General features: G+C 50.0%; 1 protein-coding gene across 3 annotated transcripts in view; it reads left to right on the top strand.

Moving 5' to 3' along the window:
* LOC147703625 (zinc-binding protein A33-like) overlaps positions 1-22,936 on the top strand; it is a 121,474-nt gene that overhangs the window by 10,580 nt on the left and 87,958 nt on the right. Inside the window, exon 1 of one of the 3 annotated variants that reach the window (XM_086931963.1) lies at positions 12,333-12,497. The exons of 1 other annotated variant lie outside the window; for it this stretch is intronic. The gene's annotated coding sequence lies outside the window, so the exon portion shown is untranslated. Of the gene's footprint in view, positions 1-12,332; positions 12,498-22,936 lie in introns of those variants that run through there. One more of the 3 variants, XM_086931965.1, reaches the window with a different exon arrangement.

Raw genomic sequence — 22,936 nt, 5'->3', positions numbered from 1 at the left:
CTATTAGCCTGTGAGAACTCGCGGCTGGAGAAGGGAGAGAGTGAAAAGGGCGACAGGGGAAAAATAACATAGTGAAAGATGGAGGGACAGAAAGATAAAGATAAAGACAGCTCACAGATGGACTTGGAGGGAGAACGAAAGAGAAAGAAGAGGGCAAACAAATATGAAACAAGGAACTGGACGACAGCAAGGGACTGGGAGACAGAAGGAGGTGGGGGCAGGGTGAAGGGTTAAGGGGTAGGGAGAGACGGCACAGGCTGGGCAGGCTTAAAAAGATGTAATTATAAAAATTTCGATCTAGCGCTGAGAAACCCTGGATACGTTGTAGAGCTTTAGAAATAAACATTTATTTTCCTCGAAAGAAAAGGCCCCTAACAAAAACAAGAGAAAGGGAAGTGCGCGCTGTGTGCTGGGGGAGGAGGGGGGGCTATTAGCCTGTGAGAACTCGCGGCCGGAGAAGGGAGAGAGTGAAAAGGGCAACAGGGGGAAAATAGCATGGTGAAAGATGGAGGGACAGAAAGATAAAGATAAAAACAGCTCACAGATGGACTTGGTGTCACGGTTCGCGGCATTGCCGCGGCCGGCCATTCTACTGCATACACACACGGGCGGCCGGAATACTCACTTCCGGCCGGAAGTTGAGTACCCGGTCTAGTCCCGGGCTACAGAGCACGGAAGCACTTACGGGGGAAAACGCTTAAACATTGCGTTTCCCGCCGGATTGGTGCTTCAGATTCCAGAGACTTTGTAGAAGTCCCGCTGTCTCTGACCTGCACGTCTCTACGGGAGACAAGCCGCGCTGGAGCGCAACTCGGCATCAGAAGACAGCGCTAGTTAGGAGCGCTTTGTGAAACGTCACCTGGTTTCATTCTAGGACTGCTCCTGAACAGGCTACCGACTTCATCATCAGTTTCCCTCCACGCAGGAGCGCACACAGGGAAACGGCTCAGCCAGCATTCTTGGGATGCAACGCGCAGGAGCGCTTTTCATTTGGATTACACTGGGGTGCAACGCGCAGGAGCGCTTTTCATTTGGATTACACTGGGGTGCAACGCGCAGGAGCGCTTTCTTTTGTTATAGCTTTTGATAAAGCGCAGGAGCGCTTTCTTTAGTTTGAACTCGGGGCTAACGCGCTGGAGCGTCTTGCCCTCGCCTTTCATCCTCAGAGCTGAACCCATCTGAGGTCCTGCCTTCCCGGAAGCATTGGTGAGTCCACAGACGATTACCTGGTCTGTGTGTGTATGTGGGGGGTGGTCCCTTTTTGGGTCTATCTATAACCTTGCTTTTTCTTGGTTTCCAGTTGTCACCGGACGCCCTGCCAGCTCCATGCTTTCCTTTACCCTACACGCTGGTTCCCATCCCTGCGTCCATCTCATCCCTGCTGGGGTTTTCCGTCCACGAGGGTCAGGTGGGTACAGGGACGGGTGCTCTTGTCGTATCTGCTGAATTGCACCACAAGCAAAGGTAAGACTTGTGGGGCACCTGACAGAATCCGAAGCCCACGGTACTCATTCCGCCCAGACGGCATGGACGACCCGGAGGTCACTCTGCAGGACATCGCGGTCACGCTGGCTGCCATGCAAACAGAGAACCTTGCCTTGCGCCATGATATAACGGCCCTACAGGGTCAAATGGCAGCCGGAATCACCAGTCCTTGGGGTACTACTCCCAGCCCTAGAGTTAGGCAGGAAGGCCTGTTGAGACAACCAACGTTCACTTTTGGGGGACCCTCCGCCACCACCAACCAAGACACAGCCATCCAGGTGGTCACTCCCCATCCTGTGCAGTTGGCCCCACCCGAACGCTTCTATGGTGATAGCACGAAGTATGGAATATTCATTCATCAATGCCAACTGCATTTCATGGCAAGGATCGCGGCCTTTCCGGACGACGCTTCCAAGGTCGCCTACATACTATCTTACATGGGCGGAGATGCCGCTCAGTGGTCCATTTCCTTGGTCGAGAACGACGATCCTATGCTTAACCACCTACCAACGTTCAAGGAAGCCATGCGGTGTATGTTCGCTCGCCATACCTTCGTGCAGGCCGCAGACAACGAGCTGCTCAACCTTAAACAAGGCAACCAGGACTTGCTCCATTACATCACCATGTTCAACAGGCTTGTCATCGAGGCCCACTGGCCTGAGGATAAGAAGGTATCTGTGTTCTATCGGGGTTTACAGGATGACCTGAAGGACCTTATCTCGCAATATCCCAATCCGCCCGAGGCAATAGGTCCTTTCATTGACATGGTGGTGAAAATGAATTTCCGTCTACAAGAAAGAAGGACCGACAGGGGAAAAGGCAACGACAACCGTCTCTTGCCTATCGGGGACAAGGGCGTCGAGAAAGCCAAAGAGGATTCCAATCTCCAGGGAGAGCCGTCTGAGCCCATGCAGATCGGAGGCTTGAGAGGACCCTTGACCAGTCAAGAAAGGGAAAAAAGGAGGAAGCAGAACCAGTGCCTATATTGCGGCAAAAGCGGACACTTCGTGAGAGAATGCCCTGCTAAGCCCTCTAAATCACGAGGCGCAAGGCCGTATGCGTTGCCCATCAGCAAGGGCGACAAGACGGGAAACGAGACAACCCAGTAGACATGGGGATCCGTCCTCTGGGTTCTTCGTCTTGTACATCAGCGATCCCTGTGGTATACGACGGAAGTCATCACGTCGGCATGGACGTATCCTTACGGAATCTGGCAGGCAGAACCTGGGTGGTGACTGCCATGTTGGATTCAGGGGCGACGGGCTGTTTCATAGATACTGCCTTTTCCAGCGCCTTGGGCATCGACACAGTAACGAAGGCCCAACCAGAACCCGTCAAGGCTGTTGATGGAACAGACCTAACTTCCGGCCCTATCAGACACCGAACAGAGAACATGACGGTGACCTTCTCAAACAACCACACCGAGTCCATCAGTTTTGACGTTATCGGCGCCCCTTAATTCAAGGTGATCTTGGGGTTGCCGTGGTTGGTGAAGCACAATCCCCGCATTGATTGGGTGACCAGAACCATCCACCTTGAGTCGGAACACTGCTGCAGCACTTGTTACTCAAAGGACGACCTGCCAGGCCCTCGGTTCATACAGGCACACTCGTTGCCTGTTGTCGGCATGGGAATGGTTACCCAAGGAACTATACCGAAAGAATATCTGGACCTAGCGGGAGTGTTCGACAAGAAAGGTGCCAACACTCTTCCGCCACACCGGTCGTTCGACTGCCGCATTGACCTGATTCCCGACTCCACGTTGCCATGCAGCAGGATCTATTCGCTCACGGAAAAGGAAAATATCCACCTTCGCACGTATCTGGACGAATACCTGGACAACGGGTTTATTCGTCACTCCAGATCACCGGTTTCCTCTCCTCTTTTCTTCGTGTCGAAGAAGGAAGGGGATCTGAGGACCTGCATAGACTTTCGCGCCATGAACACCATCACCATAAAAAAACGGTACCCGCTTCCGTTGATCCCGAATCTCTTGGACCAGGTCAAGAACGCTTCAATCTACACGAAACTGGACCTACGGGGTGCTTACCACCTTGTTAGAGTCCGGAAGGGTGACGAATGGAAGACCGCTTTCCGGACGAAGTTCGGCCTATTCGAATACCAGGTCATGCCTTTCGGACTCTGCAATGCCCCCGCCGCGTTCCAGTTCTTCATCGATGAAGTGTTGAGAGACTTCATCGACGTCTTTTGTATCGTCTACATAGACGACATCCTGATCTACTCTCAGACCACCAGAGAGCACGTGCACCACGTACGTTCCGTCCTGCAACAGTTGGAGAAACACCGCCTGTACGTGAAGTTGGAAAAGAGCGTATTTCACGTCACTTCTGTTGAGTTCCTGGGGCACATCATCACACCGGCGGGCATACAAATGGGCAACAAAAAGGTAGAAGCCATCCTGTCTTGGCCTACCCCGGAGTCCGTGAAAGGGGTCCAGAGGTTCCTCTGTTTTTCCAACTATTACCGACGTTTCATCACCGGATTCTCAGAGATGGTGGCTCCCATCACGCGCATGTTGCGCAAGGGGGTACGGTTTGGTTGGGACCAAAAAGCAGACAACGCTTTCCAAGAGCTAAAGAGACGGTTTACCGTAGCCCCAGTCCTGGTGCACCCCGACACTGAGCAACCCTTCATAGTAGAGGCAGACGCCTCTAGGGACGCCATAGGCAGAGTGCTCTCACAACGAAACATCGATACGGGACAACTGCATCCTGTGGCCTTTTACTCCAAGAAACTCCAACCCGCTGAACGCAACTACACCGTGTCTGATCGGGAACTCCTAGCCATCAAGACCGCGTTCGAGGAATGGCGTCACTTCCTGAAAGACTCTAAACACAAGGTGACCATCTACATGGACCACAGAAACTTGCAGTTCCTACGATCAGCACGTGCCCTCACGGCCCGACAGCTCCGGTGGACCCTCTTCTTCAACGAGTACGACTTCGTGATCACGTTCCGGCCCGGTAAAGACAACGCCAAGGCTGATGCGCTGTCGCGGCTAGCCGAATCCGAGGAAGACGCCGAAGACCACGAGCCAGTCTCCATCTTACCGGAGAAACACTTCCAGGGCATAGTCGCTTCTATGGATTCCGTTGGTCAGGCAGAACCAGACAGGAAACAGTCCGATCCCGTTGTCCCGACAGGGGACGAAGAAGACGGGTCCAGGGGGAGTGGTTCACGGCGCTCAGGAAACCAAACACATCTTCTGGGGGTACCCGAACAGAAGAAGGCCCTTTACTCGTGTCACGATCATGTCCTCTCCGGCCATCCTGGTTACCACAAAACGCTTGATCTCGTGCGAAGGCTGTTTTGGTGGCCAACGATGGTGGCCGATACCAAGAAACACGTGACGGACTGCGCTGTTTGCCTACTCGGCAAGAATAGATCCGAACCATCAGTTATGTTATGTTATGTTATGTTAATAACTTTTATTCAGCGCACAGCTGCCCCAGCGAAGGGGCGTCCTGGCGCCTGATCAAGTACCACAACATAACAAATCGCCGCTGAGAAGAGGAGATCAGTTAACAGAGGTAAACAGATGGGTCTTAATCGCCCGTCTGAAAAGAGTCAGGCTATTCAGGGCACGGATATGGACAGGAAGGGAGTTCCATAATCCAGCCGCCATAACGCGAAAAGAGCGACCTCCTATCCTACTCAGTCTAAATCTAGGCATGTTCGCTAGATAAAGAGATTCCGACCTGAGAGACCGCCTGGGGACATATGGGGAAACAAGACCCATCAGGGCAGGAGGAGACGAGAGTTTCAAAATCTTAAATGTCAGACAGAGTGCCTTAAATTTGATTCTCTGTCTGACCGGCAGCCAGTGCAGGGAGGTCAAGACTGCCGATACAGAGCACTGTCTCGGGAGGCCCACAATGGCCCGCGCAGCGGCATTCTGCACCCTCTGCAGTCTAGTCGCCTCTGCCTGATTGACGCCGAGCAACAGAGCACTCCCGTAGTCCAGCCGGGAAAGAATGGAGGCTTGGACCACCAGTTGCCGAGTAGGGGGGTCGAAGAATTTGAGGACAGGTCTCAGTCCTCGCAGAATCCCATAACAGGTGGCTGCGATCTTCTTAGTATGGCTGGTAAAAGAAAGGTTGGAGTCCAGCCAGACCCCCAAGTTCTTCACTTCGGCCGCTGGAATGGGAGTCACCCCCAATTCAGGAGGCCACCATTGATCTCCCCACAATTCCGCTTGCTTTCCTAAAATCAGGACTTCGGTTTTCTTGGCGTTTAACTGTAAACAGTTAATACGCATCCAATCCGCCACGGCAAGAAGCCCTGCGCGAAACCTGGGGGCAGTCACCTCAGGGTCCCCACTGAGTGTCACCGCCAGCTGCGTGTCGTCGGCGTAAGATGTCATGGTTAAGCCAGATTGTCTAACTACAGCAGCCAGCGGTTTCACATACAAGTTGAACAGCGTGGGGCTCAACGCAGATCCCTGAGGGACTCCTAACCCCAGAGGGTGGAACGAGGACTGACCAGGTGGAATGGCCACTTTAAAAAACCGGTCCGAAAGGAAAGAGCGGAACCATTGAAGAGCTTTCCCCTCAAGTCCCACTTCCTCCAGCCTCCGCAACAGAATGCCATGAGACACCGTATCAAATGCGGCGCTCAGGTCTAACAGAAGGAGCGCCGCTGTCTGCCCCGCATCCAGCACCGAACGAAGATGTTCGCTCATAAAGAGCATGGCCGTTTCGGTGCTGTGCTGTGCACGAAAGCCATTCTGGCTCTCGTCAAGGATATTATTGCGAGAGAGATGGGCAGACAAGATGGAATTCACGTGTGCCTCAGTGACCTTGGCGGTCCAGGGCAGGAGGGAGATGGGGCGGTAGTTCTCGGGTAGGAGAGGGTCTAGACTAGGCTTCTTCAATATAGGGCTGACCACAGCTTGCTTCCAGGAGGCAGGAACCACGCCTTCAGTTAGTGAAAGATTGATCAGGTCCAATATGGGTTCGCGACATAGGGGCGGGAGAAGAGTAATAAGCTCTGGCTTCAAAGGGTCTAAAGGAGAGCCAGATTTAATTTTGAGGCTCAGAGTGTCAAACGCCTCAACCGACATAGCAGGCAGGGAGGACAAAGGTTCACAATCTAGAGCCCTAACAGGCCTGGGCTCAACATCGGGCACAGCTGGCATAAACCCTCGGTAGATTACCTGCACCTTCTCCACGAAAAAGGATGCCAAGCTTTCACAATGAGAGTCCGTGCAGATTTCTAGCGAGGTGGCCCGTTTACCCATCAGATCTTTGAGCACCTTAAAAATTAATTTAGATGGGTTAGGGCTGTTGGAGAACTCAGAGGCATAATATGCCGCCCGGGCTTGACAGATAGCTCTGTGGTAGATCTTAAGCTGGGTAAAGTACAGTGATTTCAATGTGGGGTCAAAAGACTTCCTCCACGCCCTCTCCGCTTGTCGGCAAGTTCTCTTGAGCTCAGCAAGGGACTCATTATACCAAGGGCTGCGAGTTTTAGCATGGCATTTCGACCAACGCATTGGTATAAGAGAATCGAGGGCAGTACGAACCCAGGCACAGAACTGTTCATATCCCTGTTCCACATTCGACAGGTTGCCCAAGGGCTGTGCCTCGAGGATTTTGACGAACTCCTCCATTTTAAGCTTACGCCAGTTTCTTTTAAAGGTCAATCTGTCCACAGGTTTAAATTGGTGGTCATCCAAAGGACATGACACTTTAACCAACAGATGATCAGTCCATCCCACCGCCATCGGGTCAGATGCCAAAGCCCGGTCCAAGGTGGTAAAGAAGGGGTCGAGGATGTGACCTCCTCTATGGGTGGGGGCGGTGACAAGTTGGTTCAATTGCATGGCTTCAAGGTCCGCTATCAAAGAACTAATGGGTAAAGAAGACGTCTGATCAAGATGTATATTCAGATCGCCAACGATGTTAAAGTTAGCACATCTAGGAGCTAGTGAATTAACCATGTCAACGAGAGCGGCCTTGAAGACCGTGTCATTCCCTGGGGGGCGATAAATTAATAGGCCACTAAGAGTGAACTGATGGCTGACAGTGACCTTAAAGGAGGCGCTTTCGCACATCGGCAGATCGAGAGCTTGCCAATCCGCCGGAAAGCAAGATTTTGTTGCCATGGCTATGCCTCCACCCCTGGAAGTACGGTTCAGAGTAAAGACCGTATAGGTGGAAGGAAAGGCCAGATTTATTATGGCAGAGTCGGTGTCCTGTAGCCAGGTCTCGGTGAGAAAAATAAGGTCCGGTGAGTCCTTGTCGATCATATCACGAAGGGACTGATGGTGCTTGACCAATGATCTGACATTAAGGCTCCATATACTAAGTGCTCGCCCAGAGATGTCAATACGAGTACCTAGGGTAGGTCTTTCAAAGGAGCGCACCCCACTAGGGGGATCTAAAGAAAACCTGCCACAAGGACAGTCATAAGGTCCCACAAGTGGGCACACCGGATCATGAGTACAAACCGACTGACCATCCCTAAAGGTGAGGAGTTCAGCGCGATTGTACCTGAGCGGCGTAATGAAGTCCATGTTGGGATGAGGACTGGAAGCCAGAGTCCTGTGTCCGCACCCGCTACCTCGACGCGGACGAGCGCAGACGGGCACGACTCCGGCTAAGCGACGGCGTTCCACTGCGCGTTCCCGCTGCGCTGGAGAGGACGACTTTAAATAGGCGTCTCAAAGTACATCACGAGCGTGGGGACGCTCCAAGATGGCGCCCGCAGGAAGTAGAACTCACCCAATCCAAAATGGCGCCCACAGTTATCCACCCCGGGACCCGGACCCGCCAAACAGCGGTGAGCGTTCCTCAAATTAAATGCAGGTAAGGGGACTTGAGCCACACAGGGGCGCTACGTTAAAATCAGGGGATACAGCAACCTAAATAAACTTAACCACTTGGATGCTATGCTTCTTCTGCTGCTTCAATGTAATTTCCATTGAAATCAATGGAAACTCCATGACGAGTTACCCTTGTCATTAGCGCTGAAGGGGTTAAATGCAATAAAGGCAGTAAAAAGTGCAGCGCACTGGCAGCGCGACCTGCGCAGAATGCAGCAGGTGATCAAAGAATGAGGCGCAGAAGTCCGCCTTAAATAGGCGTCTCAAAGTACATCACGAGCGTGGGGACGCTCCAAGATGGCGCCCGCAGGAAGTAGAACTCACCCAATCCAAAATGGCGCCCACAGTTATCCACCCCGGGACCCGGACCCGCCAAACAGCGGTGAGCGTTCCTCAAATTAAATGCAGGTAAGGGGACTTGAGCCACACAGGGGCGCTACGTTAAAATCAGTTGGCCTTTTGCAGTCTATTCCGGTTCCTCCTTTTCCATGGCATACCATCTCCATGGATTTTGTGGTTGAGCTCCCGCTCACCAAGACCGGTCACACCACAGTTCTCACTATAGTGGACCACCTCACCAAGATGGCTCATTTCGTTCCTTTAACGAAACTGCCCGCGGCGGCTGAATTGGCCTTGATCTTCGTACAGGAGGTGGTTCGCCTCCATGGCATCCCTTCTGTGGTCATAACGGATCGGGGCTCGCAGTTCGTGTCCCGTTTCTGGAAGGAGGTATGCAGGATACTCAAGATGAACGGTCCTGGGAGCCCTTGTCCCATGTGCGCCATGCTCCTGTTCTGGTTCGTGCTTTCCATCTGAGTCATCCCCTGAGCCCTCGCCTTGTCTCTCTTTTCTGACTTCCAGGGGGGGGGGGTTCTGTTCTAGGGGGGGTGCTGTCACGGTTCGCGGCATTGCCGCGGCCGGCCATTCTACCGCATACACACACGGGCGGCCGGAATACTCACTTCCGGACGGAAGTTGAGTACCCGGTCTAGTCCCGGGCTACAGAGCACGGAAGCACTTCCGGGGGAAAACGCTTAAACATCGCGTTTCCCGCCGGATTGGTGCTTCGGATTCCAGAGACTTTGTAGAAGTCCCGCTGTCTCTGACCTGCACGTCTCTACGGGAGACAAGCCGCGCTGGAGCGCAACTCGGCATCAGAAGACAGCGCTAGTTAGGAGCGCTTTGTGAAACGTCACCTGGTTTCATTCTAGGACTGCTCCTGAACAGGCTACCGACTTCATCATCAGTTTCCCTCCGCGCAGGAGCGCAAGCAGGGAAACGGCTCAGCCAGCATTCTTGGGTTGAGTGACTACTTTTGTGTACACTGGGGTGCAACGCGCAGGAGCGCTTTTCGTTTGTGTACTTTGGGATGCAACGCGCAGGAGCGCTTTTCATTTGGATTACACTGGGGTGCAACGCGCAGGAGCGCTTTTCATTTGGATTACACTGGGGTGCAACGCGCAGGAGCGCTTTCTTTTGTTATAGCTTTTGATAAAGCGCAGGAGCACTTTCTTTAGTTTGAACTCGGGGCTAACGCGCTGGAGCGTCTTGCCCTCACCTTTCATCCTCAGAGCTGAACCCATCTGAGGTCCTGCCTTCCCGGAAGCATTGGTGAGTCCACAGACGATTACCTGGTCTGTGTGTGTATGTGGGGGGTGGTTCCTTTTTGGGTCTATCTATAACCTTGCTTTTTCTTGGTTTCCAGTTGTCACCGGACGCCCTGCCAGCTCCACGCTTTCCTTTACCCTATACCCTGGTTCCCATCCTTGCGTCCATCTCATCCCTGCTGGGGTTTTCCGTCCACGAGGGTCAGGTGGGTACAGGGACGGGTGCTCTTGTCGTCTCTGCGGAATTGCACCACAAGCAAAGGTAAGACTTGTGGGGCACCTGACACTTGGAGGGAGAACGAAAGAGAAAGAAGAGGGCAAACAAATATGAAACAAGGAACTGGACGACAGCAAGGGACTGGGAGACAGAAGGAGGTGGGGGCAGGGTGAAGGGTTAAGGGGTAGGGAGAAACGGCACAGGCTGGGCAGGCTTAAAAACATGTAATTATAAAAATTTCGATCTAGCGCTGAGAAACCCTGGATACGTTGTAGCGCTTTAGAAATAAACATTTATTTTCCTCAAGAGAAAAGGCCCTTTTCTGATTTGCTCACAAAGTTTACAGGTGAAATAAGATTAATCTATAGACACCCGGTTCGCAGTGAGAAAATAATGAATAGCTATTTTTAAATGGTACATTGTTCAGCATAGTCAGTGTTTTGTATTTACAACATTATAAAGGAGTCACGTCCTGCCGCCGTGAAAAAGTGTCTGGCCTAATGTTTAAAATTGAAGCAGAATGCCTTCACAGCAGCACACAGAAAGCATTACAACTGGCAAATCAGTGGTAAAGAAGTCACGGCCTGCGGCCGTGAAAAAGTGAAGTGAACGAGCGCACACTGGGGAAGCTTGGAACTCGAGCAACCATATGGAGAGAGAGGGGGATGGGCTGCCTGCTGGGAGAAGCTGGGCTGGGCTGCCTTGAAAGGACAGGGGCACGAAGTGTGAAGTCACTGAAAGTCAAGAGAGGGAGGGGAGTGGGCTGCCTGCTGGGAGAAGCTGGGCTGCCTTGAAGGGACAGGGGCACGAAGTGTGAAGTCACTGAAAGTCAAAAGAGGGAGGGGGGTGGGCTGCCTACTGGGAGAAGCTGGGCTGAGCTGCCTTTGATGCGAGTCACAGCCTGCAGCGCTGGCTGGGAAGCAAATGGCTGAGGCTTTGAAGGCTCGTGCATGAGAGCAGGTCACGTGATTGGGATTCACGTGAACTGTTGGAAATCCTCCTTGAAGAGAGCCACTCAGCTGCCTGAAGAGAGCCTTTGGGAAAAGAACTGGATCAGTGACATAAGGACTCACCCCTGTTTTCTATTTCTGCGAAATAGAAAAGGGGCGAGCCCTAAAAAGACAGCAAAAAAAGTAAAAGAAGAACGACAACATGAAAAGAAGGGAAAAACAGAAGAAAAATTATAAACATAGAACATGGTACATGAAGAAAGGTCCCAGGGAAATAAAAATATATATAAGAGGGCAGGACGAATACGGGAAGGGGTTACAGCAAGGAGTAAGGGAGGGCTTGGTTACAAAAAAAACATAGCACATGTGAGAAGAGGCCTAGATGTGTGAAGGGCACGGAGCTTTATAAAGGCAAAAGTAGTTTTATTGAGTGAGATTACCTGTCCCACATGTACACAGCACAGGCAAGAAAATGAAGATATGAGTCAAGAAGGTGTAACATGGGGTTTGGAGAGGGGCAATGGGAAGGCGGAAATGGAAGCAGGGCAAGAGGAAATGACTTGGAGAAAGAGCGTTGGACAAAAGGTAATAAAAAGTATGTGTATCAAAAAGGGAATGGGGCAAGAAAACACATATAGTGGGGGCAAGAAAAGGGTATTATGGGGCAGGGATCAAACGATGTAAAAAGAAGAATGGTGTGGATCAAGAAGAATATGAATGGGTTGAAAAAGACATTGCCAAAAAAATCTAGGACATGAGTTAAGAGAAATTTAAATGGCGTGGAGAGGATGTAAAATGAAATTGCATGGGGCAAAAGGAAAGGTCGTGAGCCAGAAGGAAGGTAATGCAGTAAAATGAAAAACATGGGGGTGACAATTTGAGTAAGGACAAAAACAAAAGAGCTTATGACAAGAAAGGTTGTGGGATACGGAGCAAAACAGATGTGGGACACGAAAATGCAAAAGTGACAGCAATGGAGAATGCGGTAAGGAAAACACATCTGTGTGAGATAGGAGGGGGTTAAAAAAAACACTAGACAAAAAAAGACATGGTTGCAGATTTAGAACCTCATGACTAGAAAACGAGAAATAAAGTTTAATATCGGGACGCGTTGTGATGTAATGCAGTTGGGTCGCTTCTCTGGCGTTCTGTGTTTTTTCCCCATAGTCCTTTGACCTATTTTCACGTCAGCACCTGGTTACCCTGGTAACCGAACCTTTAAATCTGGGAAGAAAACCCGCGAAAGTAAAGTTCTGCTGTAAGGACTCAGTCTCCACAGCGTAATCCAGAGGTCTTCTCACTCTCTCCCCTGTGACCCCGACGAACGTCTCCCTGCAATCCGAAGCCGACCCCCGCAATTTCTTTTACTTAGGATCAGAGGGCTCGAACTGGTAAGTGTTGCTTAGTGCGAATTGGTAGTAGTCCCAGCTGTGTACGGTGAAGGGAGGGCTTTGAAGCGCGGACGCGTAGTAGTTAAAAGGGGTGAATTGGCTATCTTGGTGTTTTTTTAAAACATTTTTATATTGTATCGCGTGTTTTAATAAAGCGTTTGTTTGGGGGAAGGCGGGAACTTCTCTGCCACACCACTCTGGGCTTCAAGCAAGTCCACGCCGTCCTGCTCGCTTTATTTACAAATTCTTTAAAGAAAAACGGTTTCCCCCGTTTTAGGTTTTTAAAAAACCCGACTCACCTGCTGAAACAACCCTTTGAGTTAAATTGGTGTCACGGAAATGTGTGCAGCCTCCACGTCAAATGTTGGCAGGAACATCACTTACCGCCCTATAAGGCTACGATTGATTTAGGGCGCTTGTCGCGGTGTCTGGGCGTGATGGGGTTTGCCTCACAGGTAGACCTGGCGTTGAAATGTTAATGCCGCTGATGGTCTGTATCTTATTAGGCAGTCTTCCTTTAGTCACTGATTACATTGTATCGTATAGGAAACTAAGTTTTACTAAACGGTGTGTTCGAGCAGTGGAATAGCGACCCCCACAGTTCTTACATACGTTTGCCGCGATTGTATGCCATCATTCATTTTTTACAATTTCACGTGTCCCCATTAATCGGTTTATCTCCGTACTATCGTTTCTGCTGCTGAGATTAGTAGTGCCACAGTGGTCCTCGATCGGACTGTGGCACGAGGAGAAACTTGCACTTGGCTCGACTATTTTTTTTATTTTTCGTTGGTTACAGTAGAAGTTCTACAAGCTACCGTTACTTTTAAGCCTCTTTTGTGACCGGCAATGCACATACCAAAAGGCAACATAATCGTGTATGACAAAAGGGAGCAGGCGCGCAACGCCAATTAGGAAGATTTAGGAGGGTAGTATCTTAGAAGGTAGTATAGAAAGGATATAGGCACCATGACGAAGGAATAATATGGTGTACTGGTATATGTTGGTTAGCATTTAATTATGTATTTTCCCAAATAACTAAGTATAAGTAAATTGTGTTTTTATTTTGTTTGTGTGTTTTTTTTTTTAACTGGTAGTATAACCTTTAAACATTCAAATATTTAAAGTTGGTATTATGGTGGAAAAGTTATTTGGAAAAAAAAATGTTTGCATTAAATCACAACCAGTGTGTATTAAAAGTTAAAAAAACATCCTGAAGTGTTTCTTCATATAGTTTGCTGAATTGGGTATGTAATGTTTGGGGTTATATAAATAGTTTTTGTTTAGTTAAATTTGTGTTTTTAAAGGTAATCTTTGTGAAACCTAAAGTTTAGTAAAGGATATAAAACTTTGGGGTTGATGTGTGTGGATCGCAATCCCAAAAGTGTGACAAACAGTCTTTGTGGGCTATAGAATAATTTCAGTTGCTCGACGATTGTGCTTTTGAGGTTACTCGCTGTTTGCGGATCACGGGGCATTGGACTGGTCTGCCGGGATTTTCCACTGGAACTCTTGCTTGTTGTTTCCCGGTCGCGGCACCCCGCTCCTCAGTTGTGCTGCTGGACCCGCCCACACCGCCGCGGGACTGCGAGGCAGTTTACAACACACCTGCAGCCTCTTCCCGCAGCGGCTACGCCCCCCGCCTGGCTCACCTATAACTTTTCGTAACACCTGCTTCGCGGATGTTACTCACTGTTGCAGATCACGGGGCATTGGACTGGGCTGCCAGGATTTTCCACTGGAACTCTTGCTTGTTGGTTCCCGGTCGCGGCACCCCGCTCCTCGGTTGTGCTGCTGGACCCGCCCACACCGCTGCGGGACTGCGAGGCAGTTTACAACACACCTGCAGCTTCTTCCCGCAGCGGCTACGCCCACCTGCCTGGGAGGACTATATTCAGGCTACTCATCCGCGCAGCGGGACGAAGCGCGGGGCTAAGCCCGGGCAAAGGGCGGGCCCTCTGAGGCCCTCGTAGGCCAGTGTAGGCTGGGCTGGGCCTACTCTTACGCCTGTATTGTACTGGAACTGTGGACCTTGACACAGGCGACGGATATGGCATCGCCGGCTGTGGAGGGATTCACTGGAGGGTGGCGGGAGCTAGAAATGGGACTTTGGACAATTATTTCTCCAGGGCCCCGGGTGATGGTGATAAGGAAACTTCCTTGGCTGAGCGTAGGGCAGAGCGACGTCGCTCTATTGAAAACATGAAAAATAGGACTCTTACCGACACCACTCCTCTTGTCGCCCAGGAGGGAGGCTTACATAACATTAGTGAGGATCCATTATCTCAGGATGGTGTCCCTCTTTTATTGCGGGATTGTACTCCCAATCCCGGTTTGCCTCTCGACCAGGTTGTAAGTGCCTCCCCCTCCCCAGTCTCAGTTGTTCGGCTGTTGATCTAATCACCCAGATCCCCACTGCAGTAAAGCCAAGGAAGACTAAGCCGAAACAAGTAGTTGTGGTAGAGATGCATGGCCCACCTCCAAGTAAGAGAAGGAAGTTGAGGGGAGGGCAGGGTATAGCCAAAATTCCCCACTCAGATTTTGGGAAAGCTTCAAAGCCCCCTGCCATCCCTGATATGGTAACAGTGGAGGTGCCAGAATCTCATCCAACTCTGCCACTACCACTAGTAGTGGCTCCTTCTGTCGTGGGTACCAACACCACAGACCATGACAATACTCCTGGGGACCCACTACCGAATGCATTACCTCCCGTTACTTCGTTAGGGAACTTGGAATTCTTACTTAGGTCCCTGCTCCTGCCCATTAGTGAGAGCATAAAGAAAGTTGAGATTAGACTTACCATCTTGGAGACTGCCATAAGTAGGATGGTTACCTTAGGCAAGGCCCAGGTGACTGGGGTTGCTCCGCCTTAAGGCTACCTGCTACCAACGTTCTAATAGCTCCAACCCAGCCCCCCAAGTCGAAGTCACAGCCCCCTGGTAGAACCGACCTTGTACACCAAAGACCGCCCCCTCTAAAGCCTTAAAACATCCTAGTAGCAGGGCCAGTGGGTGACTCCCAGAGGGGATCGATAATGGCCCCCACAGGAAATGCGCGGGAGGAACAGGGAAGCGCCAGACACATCAGTTCCAGCGACCAAAAGGCCACAAATGGAGATACTTCCAAAAGCGGTGCCTTTTGTGGTCGTCTTGACAGAGGTCCCGCCGTTATTAGATAACAAGAGAGGGCTATGCTCAATTGAAAAACAAAATAATGCACTGGTTGCATACTTATAGGCCTATTTCACATAACATCGACGGGGAGATAGTGCATGTCAGGCGGATCAACTGGTTGGGTAGCAGATTTAAAGATATTGAGGGTGACCTGGTGGTGGTCAATTTTAGAGACCCGCGTGCAGTGGATTACATATTAAATTGGCCCATTGGAAGCGGGGATAATTGTATCACCCCATGGGCTCGGACATATTTTTACCCTAGATCCGTGGTGCTTCTCCATCTTTTACAAATGGGCTGTACCCTCCCATGCTACCCTCCGCCACTATATAGCAATAGGTATGCCCCTTACGGCCAGTATCCCGTCCAGGCGGCTGACCCTTTTGGCTGCATCACGGCACCCCAGAGAAACAGAAATACCAATAGTAGAATGGTGCACTTGAGGCCCTTTACCCCTCTGTAGACAGGCAACAGGTTCTCATTGCTATCCGGTATGTAAGATTGCGACTGATGTTCACAGATTATGGAGGAGAGGAGTGGCCAACCAAGTATGGCTAAGGGCACTGATCTTGAGGCAGCAAGGGTGGCAAGAGGTAATGACAATAGACAGGCAGGTCCCTTGGTAGCCCAAAGCTCGGATAGTAGCATAATCAGAGCCACTACGGATGTACCGCGTATAGACATCATAGTTGGTAGCATTGTATCCCCCAAGCCATCTACCTATGTGGATGCCATTCCCATGCCTAAGGAGGGGGGAGGGAGTGGGAGTAAGGGGGCCCCTGGTTTGGCTCCTATAGGTCACAGGGTTATACACCTGTTATCCTGGAATGTAGCGGGGTTAAAAAGGAAGATGGCTCTACCGGAATGGCACACATTCATCGAAGTTTGATGTTTGCCTATTCCAGGAAACCTGGAGCCTGCTCCCACTACACACATCAGGCTATACTACATATTTTTCCCCCGCAGTAAGTAGTGGGAAGGATAGACCCGCGGGAGGACTATTGGTTTGGATCAAAATTGATCTGGATTGGGATGCTGTTCATGATTCAGCATGTAGGGATGTCCTACACCTCTCTTCCAGGGGATACGCTGAGGGGAGTGGGCTTGAATTATTTAATGTTTACGCTAGAGGGGCACCGGGGGACACATCCTCAGTAGCCTTAACGAGTTTAGACTTGGCAATAGCTAAGTGTTCCCCTTCTGCTAAAATTATAGTGGGCGGGGATTTTAACTGCACGTTTGAACCTCTTAGCCGGGATGATCCCTTGGGCACTGAGGGGGAAGATTCTAGATGGTCTATCCCAGCCTTGTCACTACCCCCTATTCGAAAATGGTCAGCAAGGGCAATACAAATTAACGCCCTCACCAGGGAACACAACTTAAGAGCACTCAACGGTAGGACTATGTCCCTCAGGGTTGGTGCAATGACATTGAACAGGCTTAATGGTCCGTCTAGAATTGATTACATCTTACTGGATGTTAGACTGTGGAAAGACCTAATATATATGGAGGTGGTGGCTACACAGGATGGTGACCACAACCCCCTCTGCACCAAGTTTAGGTGGGCCAACCCATAGGGTGGGGGGGATGAGTGCTCCCTTGAGGTTAACCAAAGAGGTTTTCCCCTACAATAGTAACCGTAGGTTGAAATGGGACAAGACACAATTAAAGGAAGATCAACTTGGGAGTATAAAATATCTTGTGGTAGATCTGACCTTGGACTTGACAGCACGGCAACAGGGGATGGGACGTGCCCCGGAACCGCCCATTGCTTTTGATACAGCCTACAAAAATACGATAGAGCAGGTGAGCCAATATTTTTCATCTAAAGGGAAAAGCCGTAGAGCTAATAATATACCTACCATTTCTAGTAATCCCTGGTACTCGGCCCAGTGTAAGGGGAAAAGACAAGAGCTAACAGCTGCCCTACTTAAAAAAGATCCCTCACTAGTTAGAGCGGCTAGGGAAGGACTATTTAAGGGTAGTGGCACAGGCCAAACGAGAGTGGGAGGAACAATATTGGCAGGACTTAAACTGTGCTGTCAGCATGAGGAATTCAAGGTTATTCTGGGACCTTATTAATAAAGCTAGGCAACAGAGCGCACAGCCACTAGCCACCCACATAACAAGTCAACAATGGGTAGATCATTTTTCAGCACTATATGGTGGAACTGAAGTCGCCCCTTGTTTAACGGCAGAGAAGGGGAACTTATAAGGGAGCTCGAGGATCCATTTTTGCCCTCGGAGGTAGTAGTGGCTATCAGACCTCTTACCCCGAAGAAGGCGGCCGGCCCGGATGGGATACCGGGGGACCTTTTGATAAAGGAACCTAGGGCTTGGGCCGAACTAATTGCCCTTATAATGAACCTCATCGACAGGGGTCACCCCATGCCAGACTCTTGGAAGGGCGCCGAGGTGGTCACTGTGCTTAAAAAGGGGGCTAGAGAGGACCCTACCAATTACAGACCCATCAGTCTGATAGACGGGATTCAGAAAGTGGTTGGCAGGGTAATTATCTCAAGGGTTGGAGCCTGGATGGAAGAGGAACAAGTCCTCTCCCACCTTCTGGCAGGATTCCGCCAGAAGGTGGGCATGATGGACCAGGTCGTTCGCTTTTTTGGGGTCTATTGGAAGTCAGTCACCATCAAAAGGGGTAGCCTTTATGTGGCTTTCATAGATCTCAAGACGGCTTTCGACCTGGTCCCTCGAGCAAGGCTGTGGGAGACGTTGGAGAAGATGTGTTTCCCCGGGCCTCTTGAGTTTTATTGTAAGGCTCCACAGGAATTATGCGAGGATCAGATGGGACACCCAGGGCCAGTTGACAGATAGGGTGCCCGTGAGGAGAGGAGTACGCCAGGGATGCGTTATGGCACCGACCCTCTTCTCTGTTTGTGAATGGAGTGGTGGATCATCTGAGAGAGGAAGAGGTGGACGCACCATCCCTGGCGGGGGAAAGAATCCTCACTCTACTCTTCGCGGATGACACCCTACTGATCTCCAAATCCCCGGTGGGACTTCAAAGGCTCCTACACCGATTCTGCACCTTTTGTACAGATGGAGGACTCACCATTAATACCTCAAACTAAGCTCATGGCTCTTTCACCCTTCAAAAGATTTAGAAATAATTTTACGCTCAATGGGCCACCCTTGGAGTTGGTAGATTCATTCGACTATTTGGGGGCGTGGGTAAATAGTCGGATGAATTGGAGGGACCACCTGGCTAAAATGTTACTCAGCCATAAGAGTGTCAGGGGTGACTCTGAGAGAGCATCGGGAGTCAACAAGTAAACCTGTGGCACTGGTCATGGCAATCTGAGGGTCAGATCCTCCCGGCTGCACTGTATGGCTCAGAGCTGTGTGGGTTCGAAAATGTTGCAGAGCTAGTTGCAGCGGAAAACAAGTTTCTGAGGGACTTGGTGGCTCTTCCTGTTTCTACCCTGCTAATTCCTTTGCGGCTAGATCTGGGCAGGCGATCCTTTAAAGATCTAGTGCGGCTGTGCCCCCTACTGTTTTGGGTTCGGCTGCGAAGGACCAGGGAGCTCGCCAACTATGCTGCCGTGGTGGATGAACTAATTTTGCTGGACATCGGTAATAAGATCAGGTGGTTGAGCAATGTGAGGCAGCTGGTGGTGCAATTGGGCCTGAGGGATGCGTGGGCGAGTCAAATGCCACCTCCCAAACCAGTGATTAAGAAGTTATACTGGGACTGGGTTCAGGCAGAGGCACCACGCAGTGGGGTTGGAATTTTACTCTCAGAGCGGTTCTTGGAGTTTAAATGGTCTAGAAAGTTGGAACCCTTCCTCGATCTCATAGCCAAGCCCCTGGATAGAGCCCTTTATTTAAAACTCAGGTATGGGACCCTTCCGGTGCACGAGTTCACCTCGGGGTGGTCTAATGTTGGTGGCTCTCCACGCTCCTGCCCCAGGTGCGCGGCTCCAAGGAGTCTGTGGAGCATTTACTTTTTGCCTGCCCCGCTTATAAAGTTGCTAGGAAGGTTTGGTTGAAACCAGTATGTATGGGGTTGGGTTTGAGGTGCCATAGAATGGCCTTACGTGTTCCCACCACTGACCCGTCTTACTCTGCCATGGTATGCGGGGTGGCCAAATTTCTGAGCAGTGCATGGTTGACTCTTATTAGGCGGATGAAGCAACACTCTCCCCCGCCAAACAGTTAGCTGGGCCCTATTGGCTGGGAGATATGTTGAGATAAGTACAGCTTTTGAAGTCATTCCAACCATTATGCAACAGTGTACTGATATGAGTGCTTGGTTGGGGCCTCATAAAAATCACCCAACATACTGTATAATGTGCAGGTTTCACTTTTAATAAGGGAATTTTATTGTGCTAGGTTTTATCTAATGTTCTTCACTTCCCATTTTCTTTTAACTAAAAGTAATGTATAATTGTATAAAATGTATTCTTTAATGGTGACATTTTTTACCGAATAAAGATTTATACTACTACTGCTTTTGAGTTTGGCAAAAAAGTGTCGGAAGCAACTGCATCTGTCCCATTACAAATGGCGATTACCATGTGTGAAAGTCTAAACCCTTGCAAGTTTCCCAAGGTACATTTTCACCTATGTTAGACTTGGCTGTCTCTATTTGGCAGAGGTATACACTTCTGACAAATAGGGACTCTCCTCCTCTAGTCAGGGCAAGGGGATCACACACTTGGATAACCCCTGCTCACCCTCTTGGTAGCTTGGCAAAGCAGACAGGCTTATCTCAGAGGCAGTGCGTTAAGCATTTATGACCACATACAGTAATAAAGTGAATACTCTCAATGCAAATGCACCACTCGCCCCACACTGACTCATCCAGAACTCTGGAGCCACCCAGCCCCTGTCACACACACCAAACCAGCAGAAACCAGAAATAGTTAGACAAGAAAATAGCCACTTTCTAAAAGTGCTATTTTCAAACCCAGAGTCCAAAAACCATCCACACAAACGGATGCATTATTAAGCCCAGAGTTCAGGGATAACAAACTCGACATTGCACCATGCTCCCCGAGCCAGCTAGGATTATAGTATTAATTACCCCGGCAGCCCATTCTAACTAATGGAGAGCAGGTAACCTTACAATAGTGAAAAACGAATATGGCTGTAATTCACTATTGGGACATGCCAACTTGGTCAGGCTTGTCCTACCTTATACTTACAATGCACCCTGCCCGTGGGCCTACCATAGGGGTGACGAACATGAAGTTAAGGGAAGGTTTAGGGACTGGCAAGTAGGTGTACTTGCTCAGTCAGCGTGACCATACCAGACTGCATGCAGGTCTAGCAATGGCAGACCTCCAGACATACTTTTACTAGGCCACTCTTGTGGGTGGCACATGTGCTGCAAGCCCACGAGCAGCATTTGTATTTACAAGCCCTGGCACTCCTGGTGCACTAGACTAGGGACTGACAGTAAACCAAATAAGCCAAACATGGAATTCAATCAATACAGTAATTTATATAGGGAGCACTTGCACTGATCAGCAGTGGCACAGTGCCCAAAGCAATATACCAGCAAAAACATCGTAAACAGAGGAGGCAAACAGGAAAAAAATGGAGGAGAGACTCAAGCCAATGATGTCAGGTTTAACAACATAATAAGAATTAGAAATAGAATCCACTCCAAGAAATCAGAGCACTTCCTACAAATAAACAAGTAGGTGCTTGAGTGAGAGGGTTTTCACAAGTGAGGCCTAACAGTGGGAAGTGCGGTGATGCTGTGGAGTGGGATCCAGTTATATTTCTTAGTTTGTGGAGCTATACGTTGTAAAACTTTCAAAGGTACAGAGTGTTTTAAAAATGGTATTTGCTTCATGTGATAAACTATGCATTACCTTTAAGACCAAACTCGGGGTGTAAATGTATCCATGATCTACAAGGGGAGCAGCATGTTACACCTTGCTTGCCCTTTGGTACCCCTCGCTTCTTCTTTGCGCAGGATTCCTGATTGAGGGATTATAAAATAAGCACAGATTTTAAAAAGTTGTTTGTAAATTCCCGTATCATTCTCTCCATGTAGCTTAAGCAATAAGAAACCGAAAAGAGACAACTTCTGCGAAATAGTCAGCCTACGGAACGTCCGATAGGCTTTAGGATGGCTCTGTGGCTTAATTGTACTTGCCTCACAAAAGTAGCTCGCTACTTATCGCAGGATTTCTTGCCGACTGAATATAAAGGAAGTGTCAATTTTAAAAAGTTGGACCAGTTTATCCTCTCTATGCAACTTCAGCAAATAATAGGAAGCATATAAGGGGCACATGTTGGAAAAGGGTTTACCCAAGAAAGCTGCGATAGGCTTTAGGATGGCTCAGTGAGGTAATTGTGTTTGTGTTAAAATTTTAAGTGTTTATTGGTTAAAATCTCAAACTCTGGCAGGGCCTAATTGAAATTCCATCCTCCCTAAGTTACAAACTTTAGAACCATTAAAAGTGTTAAAAAGTAACCACTTTTATCTATAGCACTTTGTATCAACAAATGCGAAATTAAGCAGGCTCGTCCCCCACCTGCATGTAAAAGTTTCTTGCATGTTGCACCCAGTCTACCTCTGAGGCACTAACCACAAGTTATCCTAATATCTGTTGGGGCTTGACTCCTTATTTCAGACTGCGGGTGACTGAGCCTCTTGTCTGGGTCGTGCTTCCCCTCGGCTCCTGTCCTTTGGGAATCTGTTGGGGGCCATCTGTTGCCTCTCCTTACGTCCTGGTGGCCTGTGTTGCAGTTCTCTGGGTCCTGCATGCTGCCATGCCGCCCCATGTTTGGTCTTGGCAGTGTCCTGGGTTCTGCAGGCTGGTCCTGGTTGGATGGGGTCTTGGGGCTCTTCCGGTTCTTGGCGGTCCTCCTTGGTTTTTCCTCTGCCCCCCTGGTTTTCGGTTGGGGTCAGGGTCCTCGACTGGGTGTGTTTGGTGTTCTTGTGCCTTCTTGGCTGGTGGTGCTTTGAATTTTCCTTCTCTTAGAAGCTCGTCCCTTCCGGTGGGTCTCGAGTGCTGCTGGGCCGTCATGATCTTGCTCGTGTTACCGTGGGTGTTCTTTCTCTTGTCCTGCCCTCGGTTCTGTTGTGCCAGTGGTTGTGCTCCGCGGGTTCGATCCACTATGGGTTGGTGGTGTCCATTCTCTTCCCCTTCCTCTTGGTCCCGGGTCTGGCACAAGGCTCCTTTTTCCTCCCTGGGTGCGGCCTGCAGTCTTCCTTTTCTGATGTCCCCTTCCCAGGTGATTGTGCTGTTTTCCGGTCTGTGGGGCTGGAGCTCATGCTTGGGTTCCTGGTCG

Source organism: Lissotriton vulgaris, chromosome 7 (genome assembly GCF_964263255.1).
Source record: "Lissotriton vulgaris chromosome 7, aLisVul1.2, whole genome shotgun sequence".
NCBI lineage: Eukaryota > Metazoa > Chordata > Amphibia > Caudata > Salamandridae > Lissotriton > Lissotriton vulgaris.
Note: the sequence above shows the minus strand (reverse complement) of the source record. Positions and strands in the feature narration are given on the sequence as shown.